We start from the raw sequence: 12,971 nt of genomic DNA, 5'->3' as shown, positions 1-12,971 counted from the left end.
ATTCACTGGAATATATAGATGCTCAGCGTGCTTTATAGAAATATCCTCATATGTTAATACATGCCATCGTATTATATAAAAGTTACAAAGGGTATGCATTCTGTCACTTTTGAGAAAAAATACAAATGGGAAAAAATGTGTATGTCCCTCAACAAGAGAATTCTTATTATTTCACGATCATAGTGAAATTAAAACTGGATTTGGGACAAGTGGATGAAATAAGCTTCAGATGTCCCATCTGGGGCCAATTCAGGGACAATTTTGGATTTGTGAATGGAAAAATGTACTTGCTGTTAGTCGTACTGGCTTATATGCTGAGAGCCAGTGTGGTCTAGTGGTTAGAGTGTGGGACTAGGACCTGGGAAACGAAGGTTCAAATCCCCATTTGGCCATGAAGCTTGATGGGTGACCTTGGGCCAGTCACAGTCTCTCAGACTAACCTACCTCACAGGATTGCTGTGAGGATAAAATGGAGAGGGAGAAGAACCGTGTACAGAACCTTAGACGAAAGGCTGGATGTAAATATAATAATATACTCAAATAAATAATAAAATTTACTGGTATGGGCAACCTAATGGAACATCAAGGATCCAACACGTACTAACTGAGCCACAAATAATGAGACAAGTGTGGGCTAACCATCCTAGGAAAATTGTTTTGAAAGGAAGAATCTGTATTATTTTTTCAAAGAGGATAGATAACAAATCAGCAATGATAGAATTTGGGAGGTCTGTCAGGGCAGTCAATTTACCCTGCTGTTGTATATGCTGCCTTTATATTACTCCTCCCTACATTTCCCAAACCCTGGGTTGTGCAAGCATGCTAGTGATAGGAAACTAGCAGCTGTAGCCAGTAGACACATACTAGCCACAGGGTGGCTAGAGGAGGATGAAATGTTGTAGAAACTGGACAGCCTTCCACTTGCATCCCCCTATTATTTATTTATTTTATTTCCAGTCTTTCTTCCAATATGCTCAAGGCGGCATGCATACTCCCCTCTCCCTATTTTATCCACACACAAACCCTGTGAAGTAGGTTATGCGAAGAGTTGGTGACTGGCCCAAGATAACCTAGTGTGCTTCACAGTCAAGTGGGGATTTGAACCTGGCTCTCCCTCAGTCCTAGTCTAACAAGCACACCATACTGGCTCTCAAACACTGTCCGTTGTTGCTGTGCCAGGAAGCCATGATGCTCCAAGGGATCCTGGACCATGGCAGCAATGGCTGACAAATAAGCTGTCCTGCAACCCACCACCCCTGCCACTTTGGGGCTTCACGTCCTGCATGTCATGGAGAGGGCTACATTACTGGAATAAATTACCAGAACTGCAGAGGACTGGGCTTCAAGAAGACACTGCAATGAAGGCTGAAGTCTAGCAGTGGATAGCTCATTTAATCAGGTATTAGTGCTACCACGCTGCCTCATCCTGGATTACTAGACCCTTGAAACCTTAGCTCATGTTTGTTCCATGGCCCAAAGGCACAAAGTCTTGCACACAATAGTTGCCAACACACATAAATGCCAATACAAATACATACTCAAGCGTTGTGACATCATGGAGGAACTGTTCCTTTGCCTGATCCTGTATCAATGTATCCCTTTATCTGATTCGATATCTATGGTAGTTCACAGAATCACTGTGATTAAAGCTTTTAACCAATCAGAGGACTAGCTTTTACTGAAATAACTAATCAAGATGTGTATTACATTAACCTGTGCTATTATGCGGCTATTTAATGAAGAAAACGGTTTCTTTTAATTGGGCTACATACTCACAAAACACAGGACAGTGCATAAACAGTCTACGTTTCAGTGCCATCATTAAGGAATACCCATTCATGGGGAACACTGACAATAAGATTTTTTTAAAAAAAAATCCCCATTTTAATCCATGATCCCAATCAATCAGTGTTGATGTAGTAATAGACTTGCACCCTTGAAAGGCACCATTATCCAAAGGAATCTCATGCTCCTCCAATGCACAAAACATTTCAATGCAGAAAACATGTCCTCCCTTCATTCTTTGCTCCTTTTGAATTAGAGTACAGTATTCATGCCCTTAAGGGGTAAAGTGAGCTACCCAATTTGTAAGGTGTTCATCTTCTCTAAAGCCTAAACTTCCATCCAAGTCAGTTACAAAGATTGTCTCTGAAGCTGCCTTTCTACCAAGCTTTTGTCTTTCTGGGAAGGACCAGTTTCTTAGCCTATTTGATGATGCAAATCACCTTGACACTGCTGTTTTGCTTGCTCTGTTCATCACAAGTTAGCGTCAATGAAACAGCAATTGAGTTCCATATATTTATTACTTATCCCATTTGCACCCCGCCCTTTGTTTCAGGGAACTGCACTTGGGTTGCTCTCCTTTTGACCTCACACAATCCTGTCTTGCAGAGGCACCGCTAGACTCTTCTAAAATCTGGGGCACAGCCCAGCCATGACAAACATTTGTATAAAATTTGCATATATCAATTTTTATGTATAGATGCAAATTTAGGTTGACTTGATTTCTCCTCTGCGCCACTTGCAATCTGTTGGCCAGAATTACTGATTATGGACATGCCTAAATGCCCTGAAAGCAAATTAAAAAAAAAAGGTTTATACAAACTGGAGAAGGGATAAAAGACCTGGGGCCTGACACAACATCCCTATTTTTTTTTGTATTTATTTTATTAAATGTTAAAGTTAAACATATTCCCTTGCAATACAGTCATTAAAAAGAAAAAACATAAATAACATTTTTCTTATTTTTCTCCCCCCAACAAATCCCACCTACCCCCCGCCCATCTTGGGTCTTAAAAAAAAGAGAAAGAGTTTTGCAGACATCTTGTCTCCATACCAATTATTTATAAATATTAAAGAATCTTTACCAAGTCTTTTACACAACATCAAAAGTAAAAGTAAAACTTAAGTGTTAATATTGGGCCCATTATGTTTTAAACAACTTTTATTAAATATTACAGCTCTTAAGCATTCCAGATGTGGGTATAATATGAAGGTGATTTTTACCATGTTCATTTTGGTTAATGTAGGCTACAAACAAGTACCATATGTTTGTCTGTTTTAGTTATGCCTTGCGCCAATCTAAGTTTAGTTAGTTTTTCCACGAGGGTTAAGTACCAGACCTTGTTGTACCAGTATTCCAGAGTGGCTCCATTTAGATCTTTCCAAAAAGTCACAATTGTGATCCTAGCAGCCATGAGTAAATTACCTATAAGAAATTTATTTTTAAGGTCCTTATTGGTCCCTACAAAAAGATTCAAAATGGCAAGTTGTGGGGTCCTCTATGGAGCCAAGGCTGTGATATGTTGTATCTCTTCAAAGACTTGGGTCCAGAAAGGCCTCACTCTGTCACATTCCCACCACATGTGGTGGTATGTCCCCAATGAAGGGCATCCCGTCCAGCAGGTTGGAGTGTGGACTGCATTGATTTTAGAAAGGTGAACTGGCATCATGTACCACCTGTGTGCCACTTTGAATATAGTCTCCCAAACCTGTGGGGAGGATGTGTATACAAATGGTTTATTCCATAACCTTCCCCATTCCTCTTCATCAATCTCACTGCCCCAGTCCCCCTCCCATACTTTTTTCAAGACATTCCTGCCATCCATGTCCCATGATAGTAGCACTCTATATATTTGAGAAATTAATCCCTTAGTTCTATCTCTGGCTGCTAGAATGATGTTTTCGAATGGAGAGAGACTACAATGGCTTGGGCTTTAATTTCAGGGCAGGTTAAAAAGTCCAAGATCAGTCTCCAGTGTAGGCAGAGGACACCCTGACCACCTACAGCTGTGCTAAATGCTTGATATGTTATCATGACTTTGTTGATATATAAGTCTCTTAATCTATAAAACCCTCTTTCTCTTCATAATTGCCATGGTAAGTACCTCTTTCTATTTAAAAAGTTTGTGTGAAAAAATAGAGAAATTAGTGCTGATGGATTTAACAATAATTTGCTTCCCCAATAGCTCCAACTCAGAATCAGCGCCTTGGTGAATGGATTCCCCCCCCCTTCTTTTCATGTGGATTTTGGCATGTTCCTGAAAAAGATTGTTCCCAAAGGGATCTCCCGCAGTGATATGTTTTCCAGTGCTACCCATCATTTATTCTTATAGTCTAACATTATACAGATTAGATATAGTTGATTAGCGTGTTAATAGTGTTTCAGATGTGGAATACCCCAGCCTCCTTTTTGGGTGGAGCCATACAGTAATCACTTTCTGATTCCAGGTTTTTTAATCACTGAATATGAATTTTTCTATTTCTTTCTGCCAGTTCTTTAATTTGTTTGTCTGGGATATGCACTGGAAGGGCATGGAAAAGAAAGGTAAGTTTAGGTAAGGCTGTCATTTTAACTGCTACAATTCTAGCTGATAAACGTAACTGTAGTTTTCCCCCATTCAGTTCTGATTTTATACCAGGTTGGTCTATCGTTGGACAAAAATAGTTTATTGAAGTTTTTATGCACCTGTATTCTTATGTCCAAGTCAGCTACAAATTGTTTTTGCAAGTGTGGCGGCAAATGAAAACACATAGCTTCAGATTTTTTTCAGACTTACTCTTAGTCCGGATACTTCCGCAAATTGTTGGAGCTCTCTTTTTATATGTAAGGCGGCCTCTAAGGGGTTAGTCAAGAACAAGGCTATGTCATCTGCGTAAATACTTAGAAGATTATGTTCTTGGTCTATTTTAATACTTTTTATATTATGATTACCCCGGAAAGAGATGGCCAGTGGTTCTATGCCAAGTAGAAAGAGGAGGGGAGAAAGAGGACACCCCTGTTTTGTACCTCTAAAAATATTAAATTTTGTGGATTCTGTGCTGTTCACTCGTATTATGGCTGGAGAATATATTTTATTTAATAATTCAATGAATTTATTACTGAAATTCATTTTTTGTATCACTTTGATTTAAAAAGTTCAATGAACACAATCAAATGCTTTGTAAATATCTAAGCTTAAAAAAACTAACGGGGTTTTGTTATTTCTACTGGAGTAAATTTAAAATACGTCTAATTGGGTCTGCAATTTGCCGTCTGGGCACAAAACCTGTTTGATCCGGGTGAATTAATTTCTTTATAACTGACTTCTATCTACATGCAATAACTGAAGTGAAAATTTTATAATCTGTGTTTAATAATGCTATATGGGTCTATATGAGTCAACCAAAGAGGGATTTCTAGGGGTTTGGGATAACTGCAATTTTGGAAATGGACCATGTTTGAGGAAGAGGGTCTCTGTGAAGAATACCATTAAACAAAATTAATCATTTAGGTATTAGAACATCTTCAAAATATTTATAAAATTTGTTGGTAAAGCCATCTGTGCCTGGAGATTTATTAGCGTTCTTAGAATGTATTGCTAATTCGACTTCCTCTAGAGTAATATCTCTCATAATTTCTTTTTTCTCCTCTTCCTCTGGTTGCTCAAAACACAACCCATCTACATATTTAGTAATCTTTTATTTTGGTGTCTGATGTTCCTGATATATGACTTTGAAGAAGGATGCAAATGCATTCCCTATTTCTTTTGATGTCCAGGCCTTTGACCCATCTAGTTTCTGCACCGTAAATGGCAGCTCTACGTTTCCACCTGAGTCTATTTGCTAAAAGTCTGGAGCCTTTACTGTCATATTCAAAATATTTTTGTTTTGTATATAGCATATTAACCAGAATTTTATTTGTATCAAGGAGATCCAATTATTTTCTTTTTAATTCCACCACTTGGAGGATTCTAGGTGACCGTGTCTCCCCATAAGTTTTCAATAAATTTGTGATTTCAGCCTCCAAAGTTTATCTTTGTGTGTTATTATTTCATCTAATGTTACATAATTCCTTAATAGACTCTAATTACCGCCTTCGTAGCATCCCATTGAATGCCTATTGGAATACCTGTGGTATCATTTTCTTGAAAATAATTGATCAGCACCTCTTTTAGTGTGTCTTTGCAGGGTGATGAAGTGAGCAGCCATGGATGTAACCGCCAACTAGGGGGTGTGCTCATACGTGGTCTCACTTCAAGTGTTACTGTTACAGGGGTGTGATCTGTTATTCTAACTGATCCTATTGAGGTGTCTGTAACAGAGTGGAGAAGTGTGTCCGAGAGGAGGATCCCATCCAACCGTGAGTGTGTGTGGTAGACTGATGAAAAAAAGGTGAAGCTATGGTCCTTGGGATGTATTGTTGTAAGTTTTGGTAGCACAGTAAATCAAAAATTTGTTTTTTAACCACACTTGTCTTAGAGTAATTCTCATTCCCCTGAGGTTTCCATGGGGTTTTGGCTCTCTGGTTCAAACTATCCACATCTATTCCCGTCATATTGATGTTAAAATTGCCCCCCATAATTAGCTGACCTACTTGAAATTTGGAGGGTTTTTTGAAAATCCTTAAAAATGTTTTTATCTGCCCTTGGTTTGGAGCGTATACTGTGCCAAGGGTTAGATGTTCCTTACCATCTAACAGTGCTGCTATAAATATAAAACAACCTTCTGGATCTTTCCAGATCTTCTGGACCATAAAAGGAAAATTGAGTCTGAAAATTATAGCAACTCCATGAGATTTGGATGTTCCAGTAGCCAGAAATTGTTCATCAAAATATCCATGTTTTAACATCGCCTCTTTTGGTTTTGGATTGTGAATTTCCTGCAAGAAAAGTACTGAGGGGAGCATTATTTTTACATAGCTCATAATGCCTTTCCTTTTAAAGTCATGACCTAAACCCTTAACATTTAATGTTACAATTTTACAACACCCCTAATTGTGAAGTAAGGTAAAGTGATTTGCCTAAGACACAGCTTTTTATGGCGAAGAGGCGATTTGAATCCAGATTTCCCATGTCAAAAGCTACTACACCAGCCTTTCCCAACCAGTGAGCCGCCAGATGTTGTTGGACCACAACTCCCATCAGCCTCAGCCAGCATTGCCAATGGTCAGGAAAGATGGGAGTTGTGGTCCAACAACATCTGGTGGCCCATTAGTTGGGAAACACTGTACTACACCAATGTGGACCTAGGGCCCATCCTACGAAAAGTTGGGTAATGTTACCTTTCCCACATGTGCCAAGATGACATGACAAAAAAGGAGGGAACACTGCCCAGAAGCCATGCAAGGTTTCCATACCATCACAGAAAGTGCCTAGTTCATAGAATGTTGCCATAGTGGATGGAGGCCAAGTAAAAAAAAAGGGGGGCGGTAGCAGTGCATGCCAAAAAAACACATATTCAACAATAGTAACAAGGTACACTTTTTACATTATTATCGTTGCTGCAGGATTAGTCTGTTCTCTCAGAATATGCAACCCTCATTATGGCTCATAGGTATCATATACAGTAGGGCCTCACTTTTCGGAGCCCTGCTTTTCAGCATTCCGCTAATATGGCGCCAGCGGAGCGATCAGCTGTAGCGTGGGGAGCTCCAGCCACCACGCTCCAACTGACAGCGTGCAGCTGTAGCGCACTCAGCTGTACTGTACAGCTGATTGCGTGCTATGTCCCACTTTGCGGTGCTTTTCGCTTTTTGGCGGGGTGTGGTCCCTAACCCGCCGTGGGGCCCTACTGTACCTTTTGCAAAAGGGGATTATAGTATTGATGAGAAAAACAGATTTGAACTGAACATTAAGTTCACTAATGGAATTTGAGATGCAAAATGTGCAAGAGATATGCAAATTTTGATTAATTTGATGGTTAACACAGAATGCTAGGGTAACTTCAAATATACCTAGAATTCTCTCTGTGTAGGACAATATGTGGGTAACATGTTCAAAGTGCTGCACCGTATGTGTTTTTCAGTGACTTTGGCTAATCAATACATCTTTAATAAAGCCCACAAGACCTTAATCACATACACCTAAAAACATTACACTTTCATGAAAATCCATGAAAGCTTATCCATTACAAATTTGCTAGTCTTTAAGGTGCCACAAGACTCTTTGCTTTTTTGGGGAGGGGGCAACAGACGGGCAGAGCAATCCAACTTGCCAGGGGCCAGCAGGAGCGAAGCCAGTGGAGGAGTAGCTGGCAGAAGGGGCCGCCACATCCAGCTGCCATTCGGAGGCTGTCAGGCCCAGGATGTGACTCAGGAACCAGACCAACGGCTGTAGTTAATTCGTGTTTTATTAGGGTAATGTCCAAACAAAGACTGCGTTTTCTCATGAAGCAATACAGGGATACAGGTCCTGCGGCATTGGGAGAAAGTTGACAGAGCAAGGGACTTCTTCCCGCCTGTTCTTTAAGAAGGGGCCAAACGGGCGCGCAATCTTTCGCTCCTCCTTAACTGCCCCTCAGGTACTGCCCGCCTTCCCCCCCTTCTCTCCTGTCTTTTCAGCTGTCTGCGTGTGCGCGGTGAGGGGGGAAGCATCACCCCCTCCTCTTCTGAAGTTTCCGATTCCAGGATGGGGGATAGGGGAGGGGCTGATGGTAAACTGCCTCCCCGCTTTTCGGCTGTGAGCAGCCCTCCCTCTTCCCCCTCTTGCTCTGAGCCTGAAAGAGGGGGAGGCGTGAGAATGTCCAGGGAGGACTCAGGCTCCCCGTTGCTAAGCGACCTTATCACTGGCAGTTCCTCTGTTTCGTCTTCGCTCCAAAGGGGGGAAGTTCCTCCCCCTTCCCTCTGCCATCCATCCGAATACTCTTCTCCCAACTCTCCGGGATCCAGCTCCCCAGGATTGGGACCCCAGCTCTGCCTTCCGACAGAGGCCTCTTGGAGAGGAGGATGTGATGTTCCTGTAAGTTAGCATCTGTAAATATGGTAAGTGTCGGTCTAATGGGTGATGTATGGTAATTGACTGAGAGAGAAAGGGGGAGTACATGGGTGAGAAGCTGAAGTGTGCTGGATGATGATTGGCTGAGTGGCTGGCTGGCTGAAGGTATAAATGGAGGTTTGTGAGTGATGAGAGAAGTCGTGGGTTGGAAGGTCGGTGAGAGAGTCGGTTAGAGAGAGATTGTTGAGTTGGTTGGCAGAGTTCTGAGGGAAGTTTGGATTGGATTTGGCTGATATTTAAAGAGGATATATTTGAACAGAAACATAAAGAGTGACCATATATGAAACCATACGCTTGTGAAACATTCCTAAAGTAATCTTGTTATTTCCTGTTATTAGTAAATAAATACTTATTTGGTTTACCAAAGGCCTGATCCTTGGCTGGGGAATATACAGACCAGAAGGGAGGGCAAGGTAATTACCAAGGCTGAACAGAATCTGTATCTAATGGTGGCAGCGGTGAAGGGAGGAATTGTAACAAGTCAGGTATCCAGAGCAACCCAGAGTTGTATGCTTTATAAATAAAGATACAAGGGGGTTGGGAACAGCATAAGCACGCAGTCACAAAAGTAACGAGCTAGAGAGACTCAGGCAAAGTCTCTGGGAGTATTGGTTACAGGACGTGACTGGTGGTGCTGCCTAGCAGTGGGATCTAGTGAGATCTGTGCTAGAGCGGAGTGAGAAACCATATAAAGGACGGTCCGGACTGGTGGTGTCCCTGGTGGTGCCTAGTGAAAGGCAGTAGCCACAAGCAGGTGGGAACCTGACAGGGAGAGCCAGGGAAGGGCGTCACGGAGGACATTGGCTGCATTGGCAGGGCATGACAGAAGGAAACAAAATATATGTTCTGCCACCCCTTTCCCCAGCATACCGGCTGCCGCAATGGAGGGCTGTGGGAGGGAGGCAAATGGGACCCAGACATCGTATAAGTGCTACCCTCGGCTCTCCGACACCCCCCTGGAACACCCCTTTGCAGGCCTGAGCTGAGATGAGGGGCTTATGCCGGCATAGCTGGGACCCAGGTGGCTCAGCCGGAGGTCCATCATATCTGACTCACCTCAGCCCGGCATAAAGAGCAATTGGATTGCACCCTAACGTAGCTACTCCTCTGGAAATCATATTACAACATCTCATGCCACTTTTAACTGATTCACTTTTGCTTTAAAAACACATTAGCCTTTTCTACAACAAAATGGTTCTTATTCCCAAATAAATGTTTAGCATCAGGGCAGCAGAAGCAAACTCTATTTTATTCTTGTAATCATGATGGTGCTATAATTTTAGTTAGTTTAAAATGCAAAACTGCACACACACATATTTTTAATCAGGGTTGGCAAAGTGTTTAGTGGTGGTGGCTGTTTTCCTCTAACACATTGGGAACATAGAAGCAACTGTAAAGTATGGAATGGCAGTTGGGGTGTGGGAGGGGAAGGAAGAGAAATGTAATTGTGCGCTTCACAGCTGAAGTAATACACATGTCTGTTTAAAGGCCTTTCCCCCAAAAGATTCCTGGGTCTAAAATTACTTAGCTGCACCACTGAACAGATACATATCCCAGTCTAATTTTTAAATAAAATGATCAGTGTCAAGTAGTTATGGGCTGTAAACAGAGCCAATGTGATACAGTGGACACAGTAGCGGATTGTGACCTGGCTTTACATCCCTAGTCAGCCCTGAAGCTCACTGGGCAGCAGTGGACCCATCACAGTCTCTCAGACACAATCTTATGAGACAAATACCCCAAGCAACGGAAAGTTCTTGATATCTCAGATATATAATGGAAATGATCATAGGAGCACATATTTGCTCGGCCATGGAAAAATCAGGATTTTGATTCAAGAGGCTCACCCAACACACTCAAAACAAGCACTAGCACAACAGCTCAGTGGTACCACAACAAGGGAACTTGTGAGAGACTACCTGATGCAAAGCTTTTAAGAGAGTACCAAATGTAAAGCTATAATCATCAGGATGTCCATGTAACATGTATCCCCACCCTGGTTCCGTTGCAAAAGGAGAAAAAGCTTTAGCTCAAGAAAATTTAAAGGCGGTGAGAAAAAAACCATGCAGAACTAAGTTTATTCTGTATTTTGTTTAGGATGAAGCAGGCAGGCAGCCGCTTTTGTTTTTCTTCCTCCCACTCAAGCCTTCGGGGGAAAAAATCTGGCCCTAAAAGGATTCTTTTAATGTAGTTGGGTATGCATGGAGTGTGAAAGAACATTCTATAAACCATATCCATGCGGGAGACAAGTCACCCACGTGCCAGTGTAGAGGGAAGGGGCAAGCTAGTTGCCATGGTATGTCATGCACTGCTGAAAGAGATACTGGCTATAAATTTACCCTGAAAAAGGACTGACAAGCTCTCATGCTGAAAATTAATCTACCTGCTTACTGCAAAAACCTCCACATAGCATTCCACCTCCCCACCCGTCATTTCTTTCTTTCTACTGACATTGCAAAAGGAATCTGACAATGCCTGGTTGTAGGACTTAACCCATAACTTCAAAAGTTGGACTCAGAATGACCCTTATGCCATTTTTATCTTCTTGTCTGTGACTAATAGGTCCCTCTCAATATTTGTGCTCTAAGGTTTGGAGTCAGACTTAGTCATGCTTAGAGCAGATCCACTGAAACCAGTGAGTCTTAAAAGTTAATCAGGAAATCAATTGGTCTATTCTAAGCAAATCTGGATAAAACCCTAAGAAAATGAAATGATTTGGGGGGAAAAGCAGCTTAATTTTATTTATCATTTTAAATTAAACAAAACACATTATCTGCAGAGCATAGGGTTCAAATTTTCTTGAAGCAGGGAAAGGGTGCAAAGCAACCAATGCCTGTTCTTTAAAATGAGACAGTCTAGTGTAACTAGAATGCATCATCTTTTCATTCCGAAGCCTTTGTCCCTAATCCTAGAGTTGTGTAGGGGTAGCAGTTGTGGTGAGACTCAATATAAAGAACATGTACTATGGACATATAAGCAATTTCCCCTATTTGTTTCACATGTTCCTGCCTTCAGAGTAGGCTCCAGAGATGAGCCCTGCCAAAAGGCTCATCTCAGATGAAGCCTGGCTCTAAATTGTGCGTGAATGGACTGTGTTCTGACCCTCCTTGTAACTCTTGAAATCAGAGGAAGCGAATCAGCTTTTCCTCTCCCCACAAGCAGCCTTCAGTAAGACACATGCTGCATGGCATACTTGTTTATTTGGGCTTGTTGTTGTTGTTATGTGCCTCCAAGTCAACTACGACTTATGGCGACCCTATGAATCAGTGACCTCCAAGAGCATCTGTCATGAACCGCCCTGTTCAGATCTTATAAGTTCATTTATTTGGGCTATGGCTATGAAATATTCATACAGCAGCCCATGTTTTTTGTGGTGTTCCTACTCAAACACAAGTATGGCTACTATGCTAACAGTGAGCCCTTTACATGCTGTCCATGATGGCACAAATTACTGCTGTCATGGATGCAGCTCAAATATGGGGACCCTACTTCACACAAAAAGAAGCCCCCGTGTGTGAGTGCCTGTCCTACTTATTCCATCTCTTCTCATGATGGTTCTGTTTTTCTGTCCCTTGTACTGCTCAACAACTTTGTCAGAATGAAATGAAATTCAGAACTTGGGCTGTAAACTGCTGTTAGACTTATTTTTCTTTCTTTCTTTTTAAATGACACTTCTCTTCTGCACTGTACATCTGACTACAGACTGCTGACTAGGGCCTTGAGATAGCAACTGTAGGCCTATGCTCTCCTTATGTTGCTCCTGGCAAACAAACAATGCTTTTGAATTTTTATTACGTGCTTCATAAGACATGATTTCAGACTAGGTAGCCTCGTAGCAGCTTCACATGCAATAGCCTCCTGCCTGCCCCTGAAAGTTTTCTTCTCCTTTGTACTCTTTATAATTTAACACTGGCAATAAACTTAAAAATAAAAAACTAACTGGGCACGCCCAGCCAAAGAAGAGCATGTTAGGTAAGTCCTACTGATTTCAGTGATGAGATAAGCAATATTTAATTCTTCCATTGAAATCTAAGGGACTGAAACATCTCAGTTGTGCCCACTACAATCATTTAAACATGATTTACTTGAGTGTGACAACCTTAATGAAGAATACTAGACGTGTTTTGATTTCTATGGCCAGAAGTTTATTTTAAATAAGAAATGAAGACTATTTTATTTGCAAAGATAAAATATGTTAAAATAAAAGCAGAACAGGAC

The 12,971-nt window shown here is 41.5% G+C and overlaps 1 protein-coding gene across 5 annotated transcripts in view; it reads right to left on the bottom strand.

Annotated features, from left to right (window-relative positions):
• Positions 1-12,971, bottom strand: part of CHN1 (chimerin 1) — a 157,447-nt gene that overhangs the window by 11,456 nt on the left and 133,020 nt on the right. The gene's annotated exons all lie outside the window — the stretch shown is intronic.

This window comes from Rhineura floridana, chromosome 2 (assembly GCF_030035675.1).
Source record: "Rhineura floridana isolate rRhiFlo1 chromosome 2, rRhiFlo1.hap2, whole genome shotgun sequence".
Taxonomy (NCBI): Eukaryota; Metazoa; Chordata; class Lepidosauria; order Squamata; family Rhineuridae; genus Rhineura; species Rhineura floridana.
This window is presented reverse-complemented; position numbering and strand designations above follow the sequence as displayed.